The following is a 6,465-nucleotide window of genomic DNA, read 5'->3' as shown; positions in this document are numbered from 1 at the left end:
AACAGGCGCACCCGAACCCGCTGCCTGGTTACCGCGCCGACGAACAGCCCGGAGAGCCAACCCGCGCGCGATGCGGCGGGCATCTCCCTAAAACGCCCAATGGGATCACGGTCTGAAACCGGAGGAGGCGGGCCCCCAGTGACAAGCGGAAGAGAGCCAATGACCGGAGAGAGGGTAGAACTAGCAGAGCCGCTGGCCAATCGCAAAGGAGTCCTGCGGTCGCGGGGCGTGGCCTCGCCTGAGTGGGCGCAGCAAGGGTGGTTGAGCAGAAGCCGGAGGAAGGGCTGCCCTCGCAAAGCATTGTGGGTCGGGCCGCCCGCCCGCCCTTACGGCGCCCCGGGGCGTGTGGGGACTCCCGGCCACCACCCCCGGACTGGGCCGGGCCGGGCAGGGCAGGCCTGTGACCCCGGGCCGCCCCGGAGCCTGCACGCTCGGCCTGTGTGTGTGTCTGGAGGGGTGGCTCCTGGCCAGCCCGCCTGGACGCGGGGCAGGGTGGGTGACCGAGAAAGCCTGTGGGTCTTCCTGCGAGAGAAGCACGGCACGAGGGATTGAAGAGGACACAGGGCCTACAAGGCAATGCTTGGACCTGCTGCCTCTTGTCGGCAAGGTGAAGCAGTACCTGCAGCAGTGCCTCTCCTCCGTGCTCTGCAAGTATTTCCCAGCTTGCTCCTACAGCCTCTCCCAGCTGCTTCTCTGGAGCCAGTTGGGAGGTGGTGCCCAGCAAGCAGGTTGTTTTCTCCTGGGCACCTCCCTGGGTCAAGTTTTACTGTTCCCATTGCAGGAACAGCTCCCCCAGACCAGCCCATGAGTGGGCAGGCACCCACCTGGACATGACACTGTGCAACCTGCTCTAGGTGAATCTGCTTTAGCAGGGGGTTGGACTAGATGGTCTCCGGAGGTCCCTTACAACCCCAACCATTCTGTGATTCTGTGAAAATTCCAATGGACGAAACATGGCACACAGCTATTATGAGACTATACACAGTAGTGCCCAGAGGGGCACACGCAGCTTCTTCCTCCACAGGCCTGCTCACCTGTTAACTTGCCTGAAACCTGAACACAACTGATGCATACTCAAGTTGGGCTACAAGCTGTACACTACAGCCTCAGTTCATCCAGCCCAGCTAGCCTGGCAGCTAGGGACCACAGTTCAGTTTAGCTACTCTTTGAAGCCAGTTTGTTGGCCAACTTTTTGCAGTGAGAGCAATCACAGCTTTGTAACCATACAGCACCTGGCGCAATGAATTCTTGGTGCTGGTCCTACTTTCTCAGCCACTTTTCATGTCTACTCCCCAGTGTCAATGCAATGTACTTTAATAGCAGTAATTTGCAGGGGTCACTCTGCTTGTTTAAGCCTCTGCCCATTGAACTTGGGGCAGAGGACAGAAGGTTCTTGCAGTTTCCTAACAGTTTTATAGCGCTAGCATCTGCAGCCAGGTCAGCCTGGGGGACTGTCGTGGCAGGTGTTAGAGTGGTCAAAGCAGCAGCTACCCCAAAATCTTATGCTCTGTCCGTAGGGAAAACACAACTCAAACTGAAAGTGAAGGAAAGGTGAAAGGGTCAAAAAGTATTCATTCACTGTTATAATCACAACTTCATCTGCTGCAGTGTGGCTGAAGGGAGGCAAGCTCTCAAACAAAGGCCCAAGGGAATGCACAAGACTCTTCCTGGCCAGCCAAACTCAAATCTGAGGCTGACTCCAATGCCACCCTAAAAGATGGCCAGATATCTTCATGTCCCTCTCTTGAGGGCACAACCTCCAGAGAGGGTGTTGTCCCATGAAGGTGTGGGATGGGACACTCTGGAAATGATGGTCCCTCTCTACATGAATAGCTGCCCAAATATTGCCTGATCAAGAATCAATGTATCTTAGGTTGAAACCGCAGTTATCTCCCAGCTCTGCAGCTGGAGGCCAGGGGACCTGCTTCAGCTGGGCTGTACCTGATAACATGTAGGAAGTCTTTGGAGTTGGAAGTTTAAACTGTAATTGCATTAAGTGACCACATTTATTCCCCAAAAGTGGAATAAGAAACAGCATGTTCCAGTGGCCTAACCATGGGCTTGGAAGCTAAAATGTCTCACCCCAGCCTCTACTGCAGCCATGGTACATGCAGTTTTTATCTTGAGCTCCTCAGCTGTAAAACAGGCAGTCAAATACTTAGCACAGAGAGATTGCAAAAGCCACCTAAGCAATGAGTGAAGGTTTGCAGAATAAGAAGATTAGTTGCTAGTGCTTTCTCCCTCCCTTCTGCCCTGCTCCAGGAGCCGCTAAAGCCCCTGTGGTATCTGCCAGCCATTTGGAAACTCCCAGGAGTTTGTCATTACCGCTCTGTCCATCTGCTCGCTGCTCAGGGAAGGGGGTTTCGGGTGCTGGCTCAGCCGTTGCCCACAGCACAGCTCAGTCCAGCTCAGCCAAGCCTGCCTGCCCTCTCAGGGAAGGGGCTGGAGCCCTCTCTGTGCCTTCTTGCCCCTTCCAGTGCCAGCTATGCAGCTCGGGCTCCCACCCAATCTGATCTGGTGAATCAGACCCTGCTAAGGTGTTATTTATGGAAGCATGTCACGGACCTCGAAACCGAGCCAGCCAGGAGCCTTATGCTTCACTCGAATGCATCTTAGGGCATTAATAAAGAGCAAACATTGCAATGTGCTTTGCATTTTTACTTACAATCCAGCACTGTGTTGTCTAGAGAGAAAAACAATATGGTACCTCCCTGCACTGCCTGGGGAGAAAAGAGTTCACTCGCACGCACTATGGCACTGCGTTAGTCAGCCCTCAGACAGCCCATCACCGCCCTGACTGCACAGAAAATCCTGCTGATGTGACAGTGTGGCGTCAACGCCCCCAGCTCCGCAGCAGCGGGGAAACCTGGGTTGCCTGGACTGCCTGATCCAGCAGCACTTTGCCAGAGAGGTGCACAGCTGCGTACAGATCATGTGTGGACAAGCTGAAGCACTCTCTTTGCACCAAAGGGTCCAGGTGTAAGACCAGGACACAGGACAGTCCCTTGTCCCTTTATCCCCAAGGTAATGCATTAGTTCTTACACACAGCATGGTACAATGAAACCAAAGATCAGACAAGCACAGTCTGTGCAAATCCCTCAGGTTCCCGCTGTCTGGTCAGGAAAGTCGGGCTTTATCCTCACTGCAAAGATGCAGCTTTTCAGCAGAGTTTCTGTCTTGAGTATTCCTCCTCAGCTCACAAGGATCATATGGAGGGGCTGCAAACTCATTGACAATCATCCCCTCAGGCCTTGCCTGGGTACCTGGTCAGCTCACCTGCTTTCATCTGAGACACTTGAACAGCCAGCTCCTTGCAAAGAGCAGTGTCTCCATGGGGCACACCAACTGCCTTCATTTGCATCCAGACTGACAGTGTAATAGCCTGCTCCCCACAAGCCTTTGATGACACTGTCACAAATCCGTGTTGCCAACCACCTCTGCCTCTGCAATCTGCATGGGTGGATGGGACTGACTTTGCACAGTTCATTACTCTTGCTCAGCCCCTGCCAGTTCACGGTCATCCGCAGAACCCAGATATCAGACCCATGGACACGTGCAACAGAGATTTTCCAGCAGGTTAAATAGTCTGAGAGAGGTTGAATCTCCATCCCCTCCTCTTGGAGGCTTTTGCTATTTCTCAGAGGCTTAGTAAGGTCTCCAGAAAAAGGGCAGAAAGAGGGAGTTGATTTAAAAGGTACAAGCAGTTGTCACAGCTAGAAGCTACTTGCAGCCACTCTCCCCAGAGCTGAGCATCCCAAAAACACTACAGAATGCTGAACGCAGTGGTTCTAAGCAGCTGCACCTTTCCACAGCAAGCTCAGGTAGAGGCTAGCCCAAAGCCAGCTGAAGGCACTCTAAAGGACAACTGATGTGCTGCATCTGGTGCAATCTGCACTCGGGCCAGGACCTACAACTGAAGCAACAGAGCTAAATTGAGACACTCAAAAATATTAAAATCTGTCTTGGGAAACTGTACAGAGTACAATATTGAAGCTGCAGAGCAGCCTCCTTAGGCCAAAATACCCTCCCAGCTGTTCTGCTTAGCCCGTGTCTCAGGAACACTCCTGCACTTCCTGGTGACGTGAAACTCTCCCGATGAACATCCCAATGTAATGTTTTCCATTGTCTCTTCCCGGCCGAGGCAAGCCATGCCTTTTTGGCAGGAGCAACCCGGGCTCAGTTAGTCATATCTTCGTCACCTCTTGGCTAGACTGTAGCTACGTGATACACCTGGGCATGAAGCCCACAGCGCTTGGCAAATGCCAACCAGAAGAGCATGCTGCAGTGGGAGCCCTGGCTACCACAAATGCATCAAACCTACCCTCTGCTCCATAGGCCACCTTTTGGCTTGGAAGCCAAGCCAAATTCAAGCCTGAGTCCTGATCTTCAAGGCATTTGATGGCACGGACCCAGCGTGGCTAAAAGATCAGTTAAGACACAAAGATGGAAACCATGATCAACAATCAACAACTCTGCCACTCTCTGGGAGCAGTGGACCCATCCAGCATGAGGACCGCGTTTGCCTGTGAGAGAGACAGGGTTTTCTCTGAGAACAAACTCTTCCTGGCTGGTGAAAAATGAAGTATGTCTAAGATGCTGAGTAATTCCCTCCTTTTGCATATCCCGTCTCCCTGCCAAGATGTGAGTCAGGTTCACTCTGGGTTTAGTTTGCTTTTGCCTTTTTTTTTTTCCCCTTTTCATTTTTATTTTATATAAAAAGTAACATCTGTCTCCTCAATCCAGGTGAAGTTCTTGGTCTCTTCCCCAGCTGTGAATTCTCCAGCTGGCAGACAAGATGCTAGGAAGTCTTGGCACTAACCAGCAAGATCTGCCACTACATTTCAACAACAAACACTAGAGCACTCCCTCCCAAAGAGACCCTTCAGGGGTCAGTCCAGCAGCTGCACCAAGGCTGTCCTAATGAAAGACTCCTAGTGCAGGTCCCTGGATGGTCTAATCCAAAAGTCTTCACGCTGCACTCCACAGGGAGCAAGCTTGTGACATAGTGTTGGTTCGTATTTCCAGTTGCCGAAGGGAAATAGCTAAAAATACCTTTGTTTCATTATTACTTGAAAGCTTAAGCACTAACTGTATTTGCTGCGAGCTACTGATGGTGAAAGGTTTGGAGAGAGAAGGAGGCAATTCAAAATATGGTCCCTTCATTGCTGCAGACTTGAGTGGGGTTTTCAGCTTCCCTGCGGCATGTGGTGATAGAGACAGGGTGCCCCGTGGAAAGTGCTAGTGCTGCTATACTGTGTCTGCTTCTTCTGATGGATACAAGCCTATGCCGGGATGGATTAAAATCTGGGCTGGAAAAAGATGTGGTCTAGCTTGCTGTCATGTTTGGCAGGCAAAAAAGCAGCAAGGCAAACACAAACCTCAGATTACTACCATTAAAAAAAATACAGTAATTTCTCATGAGCATGTCAACATTGTGACTCCTTTTAAACTCTCTGCGTTTCTACTGAATTAGTGTGTTTGTGCATGTTTTTGAACTGTAATCCGTAATGCCTGGGTCTATTTAACCTCTCTTTACATCCTGTGCTGCTTTGTGTGCGTTTGTCTTCCCATACAAATCTATATGCCACGTCATGCATTTAGCAGGCTCCCTAAATATGGCTCGTAAGTCACCCAGGGTTAAAACTCACTCCTATTCTCACATTATTTCCTGATCTCTAAAACATGCCAGTGGAAGAGCTTGAGGGTGACCTTTGACATCATAAATCAGAGCGCAGGTTGACATGGAAATGACCCCAAGACAATCAGACCATAGAATCACGCACCCAACTCCGTAAGAGCCTGGCAGGGATAAACCTCTTCCCTGGGCTCAGGCACCCTGGGACAGGACAGAGCGACTAAACCCGACTTCTGCAAGCCTCTCCCGGTGCGAGAGGGGACACGCGTTCCCTTGGAGTGAAATGTGTGTGCCAACGCGTCCAAGGCTTGCTGTAGCGGGGACCAGCATTTGGGGACATTTCAGGAAGGGGTCGCACCCGGCACCGCTGCACCGGGATTTTGCCATGAACTTCGGCAGGAGCCAGGCTGGAGCCTGGACTACAAGTAGCATTCAGGTTCCCACAGAGCCATCAGCGGGCGGGAGCGCGGTGTTTCCCGCACAGCCGGCAGCCCCCGTGTCCCGGGAGAAGCGGCACGGTATTGCCAGAGAAGCGCTTCTCGGTACCGCCGAGAGCCGCGACAGTGCGTGCAGTAATTAGCTCGTAATTAGCAGCCTCTGCAACCGCTGCTCCATCGTGCAGGGGAACGCTTCCAGCAGCCCACTACGGACTTGGCTCCCCCCAGAACACCCTGCCTGGCCGGTGGCTCTAACTGTAAAGCCCGAACAGGCTCGCCGCGCCGGTACTGAGCGGAGCGGATGCCCAGCACGGGCTCCGGGGTACCGGATCGCCAAGCAGTGAACAACGCACGCAGGTGACGGTAACGGCAGCGGTAACAACAATATATAT

The sequence above is a fragment of the Nyctibius grandis genome, chromosome 4 (assembly GCF_013368605.1).
Source record: "Nyctibius grandis isolate bNycGra1 chromosome 4, bNycGra1.pri, whole genome shotgun sequence".
Taxonomy (NCBI): domain Eukaryota; kingdom Metazoa; phylum Chordata; class Aves; order Nyctibiiformes; family Nyctibiidae; genus Nyctibius; species Nyctibius grandis.
The sequence above is the reverse complement of the archived record's forward strand: the minus strand, read 5'-3'. Positions refer to the sequence as shown.